This window comes from Leucoraja erinacea, chromosome 2 (assembly GCF_028641065.1).
Source record: "Leucoraja erinacea ecotype New England chromosome 2, Leri_hhj_1, whole genome shotgun sequence".
NCBI lineage: Eukaryota > Metazoa > Chordata > Chondrichthyes > Rajiformes > Rajidae > Leucoraja > Leucoraja erinaceus.
In genome coordinates, this window is record NC_073378.1 from 106,672,393 (window position 1) to 106,688,680 (window position 16,288).

Sequence of the window (16,288 nt, forward strand, 5' to 3'; positions counted from 1 at the left end):
CGAGGAAATTTATTTGGCTTGTTGTAGAGTGTTAAACTTTGCTCTGATATTCCAAGTATTATTAATTTTGAGTTTGGATCCAGTTTTGTATTAATAACTTCTGAAATTATTTCAAAAATATCAGTCCAGAAATGTTTAATTTTTATACAATTTGCAAACGTATGTGTTAAATTAGCATCTAGATGTAGACATTTATCACAAATAGGAGAGATTTGTGGGAAGATTCTATTTAGTTTTATTTTAGTGTAATCTATGTAAGACTTTAAATTGTATTAAAGCATGTCTGGCATTTAACGAACATTGATGTATATGTTGTAAACTTTTGTCCCACAAATCTTTCGTTATAGGATGACCTAATTCATTTTCCCATGTGTGTCTATATGGTTCGGTCGGTGGTACCTCATTGTTTAAGAGGGTGTTATAAATATAAGCTATTAATTTTTCAGTGTTAGGATGCTTGTTCAAACATTCATCAAGGATTTCTGGTTCCCTAGTCCTGTAGACTTGTGTGTTAGATTTAACATAATCTCTAATTTGTAGATATCTGAAGAAATTATTTGAGTGCAGTCCATGATTCTGTTGTAACTCTTGAAATGAAAGAAAAGTGCCTTTCCCATAAAGATGTCCAATCTTTTTAATTCCATAATTTTTCCATTGTGTGAAACCCTTATCCAAAAAGGATGGCTTGAATAAAGGATTATTTACAATGGGAAGGCATAGTGGTATATTATTCAATTTTAAAACTTTTTTTAATTGTTTCCAAATTCGTATTCCACTATGTATTATGGGGTTTTCCTTATAGGTTTTTTTGTGCAGTTTTGTGGTAGCAAATATGATCGGGCCAATTTCAAAAGGTAAACAGTCTTCCTTTTCCATCCTTAACCAATCTGGTTGTTGATCCATTTCTTCCAGCCAGAAATTTATGTTTTTAATATGGACTGCCCAGAAATAAAACAAGAAATTTGGCAAAGCCAAACCTCCATTTATCTTTGACTTACATAAATGTTTTTTACTTATTCTATGATTCTTATAATCCCAGATAAAACTTGTAACAATGGAGTCGACTTTTTTGAAAAAAGTTTTTGGGATATATATCGGGATTAATTGAAATAGGTACAGTAGTTGCGGTAAGAAGATCATTTTTATAGCATTAATTCTACCAAGCATTGAAATGGGAAGTGTTTTCCAGTATTGAATATTCTTGTGTAGTTTATTCAGTAAGGGTGGAAAATTTAGTTTAAATAAAGAGGTATATGTCTTAGTTACATAGATTCCTAAGTATTTAAATTTATCTTTAACTATTTTAAAAGGGGATTGTTGTAATGTATGTAAATTGAGTTTTGTTATTGGCATGATTTCACTTTTATTCCAATTAATTCTATATCCTGAAAACTGACCAAATTGAGTTAATAAATTTAATAGGTTTGGAATACTAGTTTCTAACTTTGTAATATATATTAGTACATCATCTGCATATAAGGAAATTTTATTCCTTGTGTCTCTAGTGTTGTATCCGTATATTCCTGTATGGGTTCTAACGCTTTCTGCTAAGGGTTCGATTGCAAGAGCAAATAATAGTGGGGATAATGAACATCCTTGTCTACAACCTCTAGAGAGATTAAATTTAGTTGATAACATTTGGTTTGTTAATATTCTAGCTGTTGGATTAGAGTATAACAATTTAACCCATGTACAGTACTTCTCTCCCAATTGAAATGTTTCCTTCACCGAAAATAAATATGGCCATTCTACCTGGTCAAATGCTTTTTCAGCATCTAATGAAATAATTGCTAGATCTGCATTAGGAATTCTATTGGAGTATATAATATTGAATAGTCTTCTCAGATTATAAAATGAATAACGTTTTGGAATAAAACCTGTTTGGTCGGGGTGTATTAATTTGTTAATCACTAAGCTCAATCTATGAGATAGAATTTTAGTTAATATTTTCTGATCAGTATTTAAAAGGGCTATTGCTCTATATGAACCTGGGTCTTCAAGATCCTTATCCGTTTTTGGTATGAGTATGATTGTAGATTAATTTAGAGTTTCTGGGAGTTTCTGTTGAGTGTAAGCGTATTTGTACAGTGTCTGTAGGCGTGGAGAAACCAGATCATAATTTTTTTAATAAAATTCAGAACTTAGACCATCAGGACCTGCAGCCTTTCCGTTTTTTAAAGATTTAATTGACTCTTCGATGTCTTTTATCGTAATTTCAGCACCTAGTGATTCTCTCTCTTTCTGATCTAAACCTGCAAGCTTACATTTCTGTAGAAATGTTTCCATTCCTGCTGATTGTTCTGTCATTTTAGATGAGTACAATTTTTGATAGTATTGTAAAAATCTATCATTAATATCTTTTGGCAGTGTTAATGTTTCTCCCTTGTCAGTTCTAATTTTGTAAATTGTTTTTTCCCCGTCCAGTTTACGACGTTGTCGCGCTAATAGTTTTTGTGGTTTATCACCAAATTCAAAATGTAATTGTTTTGTATGTTGATAAAGTTTTATAACTTGGTCTGAGTATATCTTGTTCAATTTATATTTCAGTACTGCAATTTTATTGCGTTTTACCATGGACGGTGCTGCTGCATTTTCTATGTCTAATTGCCTTATTTCCATTTCCAATTTCTGTTGTTTGGCCCTATTATCTTTGTTAAGAAATGATTGAGAAGAGATTAATGCTCCTCGCACAAATGCTTTAAATGTTTCCCAAAGAAGGGAGGCAGAGATTTTAGGGCTATCATTAGCCTCAAAAAACATATTAATCTGTTTTACGAGGTGTTCATTACATAACTTTTCTTTTACGATTTGGGGATTAAGACTCCATTGTGACTGTGTCTCTACCATTCCGTTTAGTTTAATCATAAATGTTAGTGGGGCATGGTCTGAGTATGATATTATGATATTGCGAGTTATAGGTAAATGGGATAAGTTTTGAGTCTACTAAAAAATAGTCTATCCTTGAGTAAGTTTTATGTACTGGTGAGTAAAATGAACATTCTCGACCCGATGGGTTTTCAATTCTCCAAACATCCTTAATGTTGGTAGTATTAATATATGAGTTTAGAAATTCACTTGATTGAGATTTTAGTTTTCTTTGAGTTGATGATCTATCCAAATAAGCATCCAATGTACAATTTAAGTCTCCACCGATTATTAAGTTTTGTTGTGTACATTCCAGGATATTGTTAAGTATTCTCTTAAAAAACAGGGGGCTATCAAAATTTGGTCCATACACATTAAGGAGAGTCACCTTTTTTGAGTATAACTCCCCTATTATTACAATATATCTGCCTTCAATATCTTCTATCGTTGATATATTTTTAAAAGGTATACCTTTACGAATTAATATTGCAACCCCTCTAGATTTATGTGAGAATGAGGAGTGGCCAAATTTAGCCATCCATTTTGCTTTCAATCTATGTTGTGCTTCCTTTTTAAGGTGCGTCTCCTGGAGAAATATTATATCTGTTTTCAATGATTTTAAATGAGCTAACACTTTGCCTCTCTTAATAGGTTCATTAATTCCCTTAACATTCCAGCTACAGAATTTAATTCCATCACCCCCAATTTTCCTATTCACTTCTTGCATCTTGTGATTAGAGTGGTTAAAGCAGATGGCTCAACACACTCAACCCTACCTTATACTCGAACATCAGGTAGATGAATTTTAAGTCTCGTCTGTTTTCCATCCGAACATCTCCCTAAATAAAATATGTAATTCCATTCCAAATACAAAATATAATATATTATAAGGTAGAAAAGGTAATAAAAAATTGTATTAGTAACGTGTAAAAGGTTGAAAAAGAAAAAAACTACAACTACGATTAGTGCAGTTAGTGATAGCCACCCTAATTTGGCCAAGCATCTAAGGACTTCCGTAGCTTTTGGTAAATAAAAAAAAATATTAGCTCCGTACTTTCCTTAAAAGAAAAGTTTCAAATTCAGTGCAAGCAATTTATGGGGGTAGGGGGAAGGAAATAATGGTTATATTCCATTAATGATATAATTATTAGTCTCAAATTGAAATGTTAGTCTCGTATAACATAAAAATATTTGTCAAAGAATAATCAAAATCAAAAATATCAGAGAGAGAACCACTATACATTTTTAATTATAAAATATCTGGATCGCACTTTACTTATATTTCATACTTTTAGTTAATTCTTAGTTGATCCACTTAGCAATAATTAGTGTTAATTAGTATTCATGATTATTAATAGTTGTTAGAAATTAGTACTAAAATGTAAGTATTATATATCAGTAGCAAGATATTTGCCCAATTCTTGTTGCAGATTTTGGGCAGCTCTTAAATATAATAGTTTAGAGTTTAGAGTTCCATATCTTCTCTGCGGGATAACAATATCCAAGTAAGTGTTGAGTGTTGAATATTATTCAATCTTCGGTCTTATCCTCGATACTCTTGGCGAATTCAAGTGCTTCTGTGTGCTTGATGAAGAAGGGTTCCTTCTTCTCGTAGGTAACTCTTAATGTTGCGGGGTATATCAGTCCGTATGGTGGGTGGCGGTGGGCGGCGCGGCTCTGGCCAGCAGCGGCCTCTGCAGTCTGTCCGCGTTTTATTATTTTCTGTCTGTGTTTTAATGTAGTTTTTTTATTTTTTGTTGGGGGGTGTGTGTGTGGGGGGGTGGGGGTGGGGCGGGAAACTTTTTTAAATCTCTCCCTGCACTGGAAACCCGACCTTTCTCGTCGGGTTTCCGTTGTCGTTGGGGCCGCAACGAGGAGCGGCCTCCAACAGGAAGAAGCCGGGGACTCTGGTGCTACAACTCACCGTCGCCGTCGCGGGGCTGGCCGAGTCCGGAACGGTTGGAGCGGTGGAGGAGCGCTGCTGCGGCCCGACCAGAGAGTCGGAGGCCCCAACGACAGGTCTGTGGACGGCGGCACCGGGAGCCCGTGGCTCCCTGGAGGGAGACCGCTTTTCAGGGCTCTCGCAACGGCGACTTCCCCCGCCCGAGTTGCGGGGTTGAAGAGCTCCTGGAGCGGGGCCTAACATCACCGCCCCGCGCGGCTGGGAATGGCCGCGGGACTCTGCGAGCGCACGCCGGGGTCTCTAACACCAAGACCCGGTGTGCGACCTCGCACCACCCGGCGTGGCTTTAATGGCCGCGGGACAATTGCCATCGCCAGCCGGGGGCTTTGACTTTGACTCTGACATTGGGGGGGGAGAGTGCAGTGGAGAGATAAGTTTATTTGGCCTTCCATCACAGCGATGTGATGGATGTTTATGTAAATTATGTTGTGTCTTGGGTCTATGTGTTTGTATGTATGGCTGCAGAAACGGCATTTCGTTTGGACCTCAAGGGGTCCAAATGACAATAAATTTGTATCTTATCTTATCTTATCTTATCTTGTATCTCAAATTTTTTATGTTCTTCAGTATTCTTCTTGTTTCTGTAAACAACGCTCTCTTCTTGGCAACTTCCACAGGATAATCTCTACATATACTAATCTTATCTCCTTCAAATACGAGATTTCTGCTTTGGACAATTTTCTTCATCATATCATCCAAAACATGGTCATATTGCACCTTCACTATCAGTTGTCTTGGAGGGGCGCCTCCCTTGGGCGACGTCTCGATACTCTGTGCGCTCGGGCAAGTAATGGTGCTTGATCCAGGTTCAAGACTTTTTTCAGTAGCTCTGCAACAAAATCACGGGGGTCACGACTCCCCTCTCTGCCTTCCTGGACGCCCACGATTCTTAAATTCTGACGCCTTTGTCGTCCCTCCAAGTCAGTACATTTTTCGGTTATTTGATGCAATAACTTTGATAGGCATTTGTTCTCGGCGATAATTTTTTTTCCAGTTTCGGTGCTTGTCTCAGCAATTTCCTCTAGTTCCTTTACAATCTCTTGGTGTTGATTTAATGTCTGGAGGATAGGTTCCAACTTAGAATCAAATCTAGATTCCATCGAATTCAGTTTATCATTTACTTCTTCAATATTTTGAGTCAGATTTTCTTCTATATTTAATTCCCAATCTTCCAGAACCTCATGTACAGTAGCTGTAACCTCTTCTTTAATTTGTTCTTTAATTTCATTTTTAAAAGATTTCAGCTCTTCCTTGAAGTTCTGTTTAAGATTTTTTAGTTCTTCCATTAAATTAGAGATTTCCTGTGCAAGAAATTTTTTTAATTCTTCCATTTCAGTCTTTTTCTTCTTTGAGATATCTTCTTGGGATGCTGTTAAAACTGAGGCCGAGGCTTCAGTTGGGCCTACCTCTTTAGCCTTGCCGGTTTTTCTCGCCTTGGGAGGGGGAGTATGCTGTGTCGACATACTGCCGGTGTCGCGCGCCTGATGACGTCACGAACTTACTGCAAACAATCGGTGCCGTTTTCAGCAGGTAGGACCTGTCTTTTCCCCACGTTTTTAGCGTTTTTTTCCTGGAGCTAGTTGGCGCGAGTCTCTCCTACTCCATAGCGCCACCGGAAGTCCACGTTACAGCCTTATTCTAAAATGGATAACATTTATTTTTTTATCATCAATCTACACACAATAGCCCAGAATGAAGAAGTGAAAACGGGTGTTTAGTAATTAAAAAGAAATAACTGAAATATCACATTTACACAAGTATTCCGACCCTTTGCTATGACACTCAAAATTGTCCGTAGACCTCCGAGACAGGTTTGTGTCGAGCCACAGATCTGGGGAAGGGTATAAAACAATTTCTGCAGCATTGCAGGTCCTGAAGAGCACAGTGGCCTCCGTCATTCTTAAATGGAAGAACTTTGGAACCACCAGGACTCTTCATAGAGCTGGCCGCCTGACCAAACTGAGCAATCGTGGGAGAAGGGCCTTGGTCAGGGAGGTGACCAAGAACTAGATGGTCACTCTGACAGAGCTCCAGATTCCTCTGTGGAGATGGGAGAACCTTCCAGAAGGACAACTATATCTGCAGCAGTACACCAATCAGGCCTTTATGGTAGAGTGGCCACTCCTCAGTAAAAGGCACATGACAGCCCACTTAGAGTTTGCCAAAAGGCACCTAAAGGACTCTCAGACAATGAGAAACAAGATTCTCTGGTCTGATGAAACCAAGATTGAATTCTTTGGCCTGAATGCCAAACGTCACGTCTGGAGGAAACCAGGCACTGCTCATCACCTGGCCAATACCATACCTACTGTGAAGCATGGTGGTGGCAGCATCATGCTGTGGAGATGTTTTTCAGTGGCAGGAACTGGGAGACTAGTCAGGATAGATGAAAAGATGAACAGAGCAAAGTACAGAGAGATCCTTGATGAAAACCTGCTCCAGAGTGTTTTGGACCTCAGACTGAGGCAGAGGTTTACCTTCCAACAGGATAACGACCCTAAGCACACAGCCAAGACAACACAGGAGTGGCTTTGTGACAAGTCTGAATGTCCTTGAGTGGCCCAGCCTGAGCCTGGACTTGAACCCGATCGAACGTCTCTGGAGGGACCTATAAATAGCTGTGCATCGACGCTCCCCATCCAACCTGACAGAGCGAGGATCTGCAGAGGAAAATGGGAGAATTTACCCAAATACAGGTGTGCCAAGCTTGTAGTGTCATATCCAAAATGACTTGAGGCTGTATTCGCTGCCAAAGGTGCCTCAACAAAGTACTGAGTATAGGGTCTGAAAACTTATGTAAATGTAATATTTCAGTTATTTCATTTTAAATATCTTTGCAAGTATTTCTAAACACCTATTTTTGCTTTTTTTTATTATGGGGTATTGTATGTAGATTGATGATAAAAAAAAAGAATTTAATCCATTTTAGAACAAGGCTGTAACATAACAATGTGGAAAAAGTGAAGGAATCTGAATACTTTCTGAATGTATTGTATATGGTATACTCATTCTTTCATAGTCATTGGTGCTTTAGCTGATGAGAACGTTTGGTGATTCTCAGGGACACTTTGCCAAGGCTCCAATAATATTCAAACATAATAAATAATCATATATAAGCTTAATGTCTTTATTCTTTTATAAAAATCATGGTTAGCAAATATTTTCTTTAGAGAAAACATTAAAAAAAAATCTGCCAGCTCAAACTTGATCCCACCATCAGTCACATCTTCCCATCCCCACCCCTTTCCGCCTTCCACAGAGACCAATCCCTCCGTAACTCCTTCCTTCACTCATCTCTTCCAACCCAATCCACCACCCCCTCCCCATGTACTTTCTCATGCAATTGCAAGAGATGTAACACCTTTCCCTATATCTCCTCTCTCACATCCATCCAGGTGAGACCGAACCTCCTCTGATGTAATCGACTGCATCAGGTGTTTTGGATGTGGCTTCCTGTAATCAGCAAAATCATTCGCCGAACACTTGTGCTCGGTCCACCAAGGCCTACTGGAACGCCTGATTGCTAACCATTTTAACTCCTCTTCCCATTCCCATACTGACCTTTTTGTCCTGGACTGCCTCCATTGCCAAAGTGAGGCCACACGCAAATTGGAAATCTCATATTCCGCTTGGTTAGCTTCCAATCTAATGATATTAACATTGCATTTTCCGATTTTAGCTAAGCAACTCAATGCTGCCCTCTCTCTCTCTCTCCCCCCCCCCCCCCCCCCCCCCCCCACCCCCCACCCCCACCATGCCCAACCTGGACACACACCTGCAAACCTATTTTTCTCCCCTTCCAACTACATTTGTTTCTCCAGCTTCACAATTTGCAATTCTAGCTTTATCTCACATCTTTTATCTTTTCATCTATGACCTGTCTCCTATCAACCCTCCCCTCTCCCCCCCCCCTTCTACCACATTCATTCACCTATCCCTTGCCAGGCTTTGTACTGCCCCTCCTCTCTTCAAGATTTTACCCCCCTCCCCCACCATCTCCATAATCAGTCTGAAGAACGGTCTCAACCTGAAGCATCACCTATCCATATTCTCGTTACAAAAATAGTTCAAAATTTTATTTTATGTGGGGAACTTTCAAAGTTGAGGTAATTCCTTACGAATCAGCGATCACTTCTTTGTTTTGATACATTTTGTGGTGCACCCATTGTACCAAAATGAGAATTTGAATAATCGTTTTAACAATGCCTAGCAACATGAATAACATGTAGACATAGAAGCATATTAAAGATATATTTATCTACATTATTTTACATTCAAAGTAATCTCCTGTATTGCTAGGATACCCAGTAGGCTTTCAAAATTCAACAGCTATGCTGTGTCTCATGTTGTGGATGAAGTAAAGAAGAAATTGCAACTCCTGCTCTTTTACCTCTTTCTTTTCATCCAAATGCCCTTCCAGATGAGATAATCATTTACTTGTACATTAAATATAGTTTGCTCTACTAGCTGTTCTCATGTACAATGTGTAGCCCATGCAGGACAGGCACCAACAATGGAGAAGGAAGCAGAGTTAATATTTCTCCAGAAACATGTACCATTTTATCACTCATTTTTTCTCTTTTGACTCTACTCACTTTTTCCAACTCAAATTTGCTACTTTGGGAGCCGGTATAAATCCAAGCTATGTCTGCCTTTAGTGTAATATATAGATCCTTTTTTGTTCCATTCCTACTTCCTCCCACTTATATGTTGATAGCAGCTTCCTGGACTTCTATTAGTATGATGTAAGCCTATTTCATTGTCTAACACCTTTTGCCATTCTCTCCCTTCTTCTGGCTTTTCCATGCAACTGATTGAAACACCTGCACTTTTTCCCCCATCCATAAATTCATAGCTTAGAGGGGGAGAATTAGGCTAATTGACCCATCAAGTCTAATCTGCCATTCAATCACAGCTGATCTATCTTTCCATCTCAACCCCATTCTCTCGCCTTCTCCCCACAATGACTGAGCAATATATTCCAGATATTCATAATTCACCAATAAGCCTATGTGCCTCTCCCTAGTATTATCTGGTTCAGTTGCTGCCTCATCTCCTCTGTTGAAGTCTTCCTGTCTGCATTTGTTCTGTCTAGCATCCCTAGCCTCCATCATCCTATTTACCATAAACTTGCATTAGAAATCTGTGCAGTCCATGTCTGAACATGTATAAATTCTGCTGAACCTGATATTTAGTGATTTGCATTGTAGCCAGGATGAGGGAGGAGGGGGGGGAGCAGTGTAGTGTGATACAAGCTATGTGCAAATTTAAACTAACCTGGAGGAAGATGGAGTCTTGGCTGCCAGGGTATTACGTTGAAGGCTTTTAGTAGTGGATCATTTGAGATCATTTATTCCAGCATAGGTGGTCCTTTTAACTCTTTATTACAATGTTGGGGGGAAAATGAATACCAGAACACATTCTGCTTTTTTTTCAATTTATAAGCAACAGACAAGATATAAATAGAATTTGTCTGTAAACATATATGGTACAAAATAATTCTCATCAAATACATTCAACGTGTTATATGACGGCAGTTGTTGTATGACAGAACTGGCATTATATTAAGCACAGCTTTTAATCCACAAAATCCAAAATTTGTGGGTACACATCGTTAACTTTAAACAATCATCCCAAAATAGTTCTGATGACGAATGCTGCTTATTTCCACATTTTCTGCAAAATAACATGGAAGGAAGGCAGGAAATTTACACTCCTAACATCCAATTTGTGATAAATTCATAATAAGAGCAAGTTCCATTCAAATTTCCAGCCAGCTTGGACTAACATTTACATCAACAATAATGTACATAGCTAGGCCCCCAAAATATTTCACAATCATTGTATGCAAGCGCTGGGAAATAGAAGTAAGGGAGGTGTTCAACCATCTCTTACTCACTCACCCATTCTCTTGGACAACACCTTCTAATATCAAGTTATATCTCTGTTACTGAGAAGCAGTGAAATGATCATTTGTGCAAAGAAAGACTTGCCAACATTAGTGATTTCAACTATTTGGACAAATTACTCTACTTATTTCATTCTTTTCCTGAAAAAAAATGATTGTCTTCAATCCTTGCCATGTAATGCCCCTGTCCCACCATAAATACCACCACCGTTTTCTTACTTTCAAGATGAAAGCACAATTATTTGAGTTTCATCTCACTACTCAACCCTGTGACGATCATGCCTTGATTAAAAAAAAACCAATTGTACTGCATTACTTTGATGAATTGAATTGTTCTCTTTTCTCTTGATAACGATAGTGGAATGCAGTACTTGACATTCTCAGTGCCAACAAGTTCAAATCCTTGTAAATACCATTCCCTGTTGGGAGCACCATGCTGCAGATCATGTAATCTTGATTCAAACAACATAGTTTACATTTCATGTTCACTTTTCGTGTTACCGTTTCTGGCATTTGACATCACAAATATTGGGTCCATTAACATTTAAAATGTTTTGTATTCATTCTGCGTTGTTCATTAGAGAGATCTGTATCAATTTTATCGACTTTTAATTTTGCAGTTGACAGATTTTATCAAACTCCACCAGACCTAGGATGATTCCTTTAACCCAGATTTTTGGTTTGTTTCTAAATATCCCCCTTTGGTTCATTTGCAAAATAAATTGAAGTTAAGAATAAGAACCAGCGTTGCTGCCTGAAATGAGAATATCAAGGGAATGTTTTGCCATAATTTAACCAATCCCCAAATCTAATTATAAATTCAAATCCTACCCTCCTAAAAATATTCCTAACTTAGAAAAACCCTCATTTACTTGCAATCTGTTGTCAGTCAATTACTTTACTGCACAATTAGAAATTCAGTTAATTTCACTGTAATAAAACCACAATGCAGGGTATCATCTACATTAAGATAAGGATAATGTTTAGACTGCAAAGATAGCATTAAAACAATGCACAGTATAATTATACCATCTATATGCAAGTCATAAGATCATAAGTGATCAGAGTAGAATTAGACCATTCGGCCCATCAAGTCTACTCCACCATTCAATCATGGCTGATCTATCACTCCCTCCTAACCCCATTCTCCTGCGTTCTCCACGTAACCTCTGAAACCAAGAATCAAGTATCTATCTATCTCTGCCTTAAATATATCCACTGACTTTGCCTCCACAGCCTTCTGACAAAGAATTCCACAGATTCACCACCCTCTGACTAAAAAAAATCCTCATCTTCTCCTTCCTAAAAGAACATCCTTTAATTGTGAGGCTATGACTGGTCCTAGACTCTTGCACTAGTGGAAACATCCACATGCACTCTATCCAAGCCTTTCACTGTTCTGTACGTTCAATGTGGTCCCCCCCCCTCATTCTTCTAAACTCCAGCGAATATAGGCCCAGTGCCGTCAAACACTCAAGTCATATGCATAACTCACATTTACAAAAGTGGTAGTAACTAATCTCTACATACTATCTACAATTTACAAGTATAATAATAATGATTTGAAGACCAAGACCAGCAGATACAAATTTGATAATATTATAAATCTTTGTGAGGAACTTTGGAAAGAGCCTGCCACCGGATATAGACAAGAAGTTCCAGATAGAATGTAATTCTGAGAAAATCTTTGCTAATTCATAGCAGCAAAAATAAGAAAGTATACATTTTTTCTTCAATTACACCTATGTTCTGACAGAATTGCGCACCCTTCTACATTAGCAAATTTGCAGATGACACAAAGCTGGGTGGCAGTGTGAACTGTGAGGAGGATGCTATGAGAATGCAGGGTAACTTGGACAGGTTGTGTGAGTGGGCAAATGCGTGGCACATGCAGTTTAATATGGATAAATGTGAGGTTATCCACATTGGTGGCAAAAACAGGAAGGCAGATTATTATCTGAATGGTGTCAAGTTGGGAAAAGGGGAAGTACAACAAGATCTGGGGGTCTTTGTTCATCAGTCACTGAAAGTAAGCATGCAGGTACAGCAGGCAGTGAAGAAAGCTAATGGCATGTTGGCCTTCATAACAAGAGGAGCTGAGTATACGAGCAAAGAGGTCCTTCTGCAGTTGTACTGGGCCCTAGTGAGACCACACCTGGAGTATTGTGTGCAGTTTTGGTCTCCAAATTTGAGGAAGGACATTCTTACTATTGACGGAGTGCAGCGTAGGATCACGAGGTTAATTCCTGGGATGGCGGGACAGCCATATGTTGATAGAATGGAGCGGCTGGGCTTGTATACTCTGGAATTCAGAAGGATGAGAGGATATCTTATTAAAACATATAAGGTTATTAAGGAATTGGTCATGTTAGAGGCAGGAAACATGTTCCCGATGTTGGGGGAGTCAAGAACCGGCGGCCACAGTTTAAGAATAAGGGGTAGGCCATTTAGAACGGAGATGAGGAAAAACATTTTCACCCAGAGAGTTGCGAATCTATGGAATTCTCTGCCTCAGAGGGCAATGGAGGCCAATTCTCTGGATGCTTTCAAGAGAGAGTTAGATAGAGCTCTTAATGATAATAGTGTCATGGATATGGTGAGAAGGCAGGAATGGGGTACTGATTGTGGATGATCACCTATGATCACAGTGAATGGCGGTGCTGGCTTGAAGGGCCGAATGGCCTACTCCCGCACCTATAGTCTATTGTCTATAAATCCAAAAACATTAAATTGAGTGCACAGCAAACAATTAGGAAGGCAAATGATATGCTGGTGTTTTTCGTGCATTGGGATTAAAGGACTATGGTAAAGAAGTCGTGTTGAGACAGAACAGAGGTCCCTCAATAGGTGTAAGGAAAGATATATTTATTGTACAATATATTTAACAGATTATTTCCTGAAATATAATAATGTGCTATAAGCACAGAATGGGTAGGATATGCCTATCTTTTTTGGAGTTCTGAGAGTGATTTATTTGAAACTAGTTCTGACAGGACGACAAAGGATGGATTCAAAGCCAGCCATTTCATTTGGTTGATGACTTCCGTCTAGGTTTCACAGTCTCAGGATAAGGTGGAGGAATGAGTTGAGGTAAACATTTTCAGAATGTTGAGAATCTTTGTAATTCTTAACCCCCAAAATTTGTGAATGTTTAGTCATTGACTACTTTTCAGGCTACGATCACCAGATCTTTGCAATAACAGAATATGAGAAAGGGGGATAGATACAGGGATTGTGGCAACAAAGGGCCAAAACCTTATGGAATACAAAGCAGATTCAACAAGCCTTACTTCTCTTACTTTTAGTTTTACATTCATTAGTCATAAATATTTTTAAATTGAACTGCAGATTTTCAGAGAGAATGTTTTGCTTGATGATTCACCTCAATGAAAAGTCTTGCAGCAGATAGGTACAAAGCACTATGTGTAGGAAAGAACTGTAGATGCTGGTTTAGATTGAAAATAGGCACAAAATGTTGGAGTAACTCAGTGGGACAGGCAGCATCTCTGGAGAGAAGGAATGGGTGATGTTTCAGGGTCGAGACCCTTCCGGGCAGAAGTTTCAGAGCTCCAGCTGCAGGGGGAAAATTCGACCCGCTGAGCAGTAGTCTGACTGCGGAATTCCCAATGAGGTCAAGATCGGCTGCCTCACCCGGCCTAGGCGACTTTGGAGGGATTTCTGGGGGGGAATTTCACGTGCACTCTCGTAATTTTGTCCAGATTAAATGATGTGCTGGACCATCAGTTGCTGGAAAATCGGTGGTAGACCTGTATATGTATTTTTTTTATTCTGCTACTGTTGACCTGCTTTTGATGATCTGAAATCCTCTTTTGGATTATATGTACATCTTTACACACTGATCTAGTTCAGATAAATGTGCATGCCATGGAAACAATACAGAAATTATGTAAATTGACAGTTGGGTTTATCTGTCTTTAGTTATCTGGAAGGAAGTATATGACACCGATTCAGAAGAGATGATTTAAACTTTGTTTTTGTCTAAACAAGGGCTGCCATCAATGGAGTGGAACACTTTTTGGAATAATTATTTGTTTTAAGCACCCTCGGGCTAACTATACCATTGTTAAATGCATGTTCGATTGTTATTAACAATGTGTCTCAACACAATGGAGGAGACTCTCTCTAAAGGAATAGAGTTGCCATACAATTAATGTTATGGTTTTTCTGAGTTAGGTTATCAATTAAATGTCAAAAAAGGTAAATAGTCTTCAATTTTGAGTGTGATATGCGAAGACTGGAAACACTGCAATATAATTGAGTTTATGATTTACACCGTGAATTATGGCTGGATTCAGTCTCGGGTATAATTTTACTTTTTTTCTATAAATAAATGTGCCTGATTTCAATAAACATCTAAAATTCGCAAGGTAAATGTAAACCAATCCCTACACAGAATGACTGTTTAAGTTTAAGAATAAATACATTTTATCGGTAACACTTAAAAATGAAAGATACTTTTTGATAATCTAATGCAGTCATTGATAACATATTCTTATTCACATATTACATACACCGCTGAATTAAAAGTTGAATTGTTAGAGCTTTGTAGATGAATAAATGTTCTGCAAATTGCTTCAGTCCTTTTGATTCTCCCACATGCCGGACAGTAAAAGGTTCTGCGTCTTCATGTCTGACCTTGGTTGTCTTTATAGTTTGTTGTCAAAACACATAATCATTGCTCAACTGCCTCAATCTTCTGGCTGTGACAAAATACAGCATTCAACTGGTAAAATACAGAAAAGGCAAGTTTATTGTACTTTGAAATACATGTATTCACAACAATTTTCCACCTTATTTTCAGCATAAGCAGAAAGATTTTACTGAATTGTATGCAAAAAGAAACAATATCAATGTACATGTGACAATAAAGTACAATTCTCTTGAGCTTCTCCAGGTGTACAGTAGAGAGCATATTGACTGGTTGCATCACGGCCTGGTTCAGTAACTTGAATGCCCAGGAGCGAAGAAGACTGCAAAATGTTGTGAACACTGCCCAGTCTATCACGGGTTCTGACCTCCCTACCATCGAAGGGATTTAACGGAGTTGCTGCCTTAAAAAGGCAGCCAGCATCATCAGAGACACACACCACATTGACCACACATTCATTTCACCCCTGCCACTGAGAAGAAGGTACAGGAGCCTGAAAACTCTTAACATCCAGGTTCAGGAACAGCTTCTGCCCTCCAGCCATTAGACTATTAAACACTCGAGCCTCAAATAAGCTCTGAACTACATGGATTATTATTGTTATTATTGCACTATTATTGTTTATTTTTATGTGTACATATGTGTGTGGGCGTGTGTGAATATATGATCTGTATAAAAGGGTATATGAGTATGTGTATATAAACACACACAACTTATCTTATTTATTATATTATTTACAGTGTACTATGTTTATATATTCTGGGGAGCTGTTGCAAGTAACAATTTCAGTGTTCTATCTCGGATATATGGCAATAAAAACTCTCTTGACTAATTAAGATAGACCCTAACTGTCTTGTTTGGAATGCAGTTGGCAGGGCATTTC

General features: G+C 38.5%; 1 protein-coding gene across 3 annotated transcripts in view; it reads right to left on the reverse strand.

The window, feature by feature from the left end:
* Positions 1-8,906: 8,906 nt before the first annotated feature.
* Positions 8,907-16,288, reverse strand: part of hepacam2 (HEPACAM family member 2) — a 115,706-nt gene continuing 108,324 nt past the window's right edge. For all 3 annotated transcript variants that reach the window (XM_055662796.1, XM_055662789.1, XM_055662782.1), the window contains exon 10: positions 8,907-15,480. The gene's annotated coding sequence lies outside the window, so the exon portion shown is untranslated. The remainder of the gene's footprint in view (positions 15,481-16,288) is intronic.